Below are 965 nucleotides of genomic sequence, written 5' to 3'. Positions count from 1 at the left end.
TGAATTTTCCTTCGACTCCTGTGTCCAGAAGTCTAAAGCTCTAGTGAGTTGGTGACAGCTTCTCATATGTACCACAAACAGAATGGGAAATAACCCTTATCCAGCTCAGTACTCTCCTCCTTATTTATCTTTTTCTTAAAAAGAGTCGGGGAGCATCTGCTATAATGAATCCAGGTGAATGGGTGCTGTGAGTTCCAGAAGGGCATGTGAACAATATTTGGAATATGTAAAAGACTTTGACAGATGAGTTTGAAAATCTCCAGGAATAGGAAAAGGGGCCCTTCGATGGGGCATTGAACCCCAAAGTTCTGGAAAACGCCATTAGTTCATCTCATCTGATGCAGGAAGAGGAGGTAAAAGAGTAACAAGGCCCAGAAGGGACCTGGCACTGTGGGCTATCCTCAGCCCAGCTGCAGCACCAGCTTTGCCCCCCACAGGCCTGGCACATTCCTAGTTTTCCAGGTCAGCATTTTTAAAAGATATTTTAAATTGATTTTTAGAAAAAAAGGAAAGGAGAGGGAGATAGAAAGAAACATCAATGTGAGAGTGAGACATTGGTCAGCTGCTTCCTGCACACCTCCTACTGGGATCAAGCCCACAACCCAGGTATGTGCTCTGACTGAGAATCAAACTGGTGACCTTTCAGTGCGTAGGATGATGCCCAACCAACAAAGCCATGGCCAGGGCCCAAGTCAGTATTTTTTTAAAAAATATATATTTTACTGATTTTTTACAGAGAGGACAGGGAGAGGGATAGAGAGTCAGAAACATCAATGAGAGAGAAACATCGACCAGCTGCCTCCTGCACACCCCCCACTGGGGATGTGCCTGCAACCAAGGTACATGCCCTTGACCGGAATCGAACCTGGGACCTTTCAGTCTGCAGGCCGACGCTCTATCCACTGAGCCAAACCGGTTACGGCCCAAGTCAGTATTTTTAACTGAGTTAACTTAGGTTGATTTTA

At 45.5% G+C, this 965-nt stretch overlaps 1 protein-coding gene across 1 annotated transcript in view; it reads left to right on the top strand.

Moving 5' to 3' along the window:
• The window catches only part of SLC9A8 (solute carrier family 9 member A8), a 67,046-nt gene that overhangs the window by 43,986 nt on the left and 22,095 nt on the right, over positions 1 to 965 (top strand). The window lies entirely within an intron of this gene.

Source organism: Myotis lucifugus, unplaced genomic scaffold (genome assembly GCF_000147115.1).
Source record: "Myotis lucifugus unplaced genomic scaffold, Myoluc2.0 scaffold_215, whole genome shotgun sequence".
NCBI lineage: Eukaryota > Metazoa > Chordata > Mammalia > Chiroptera > Vespertilionidae > Myotis > Myotis lucifugus.
Note: the sequence above shows the minus strand (reverse complement) of the source record. Positions and strands in the feature narration are given on the sequence as shown.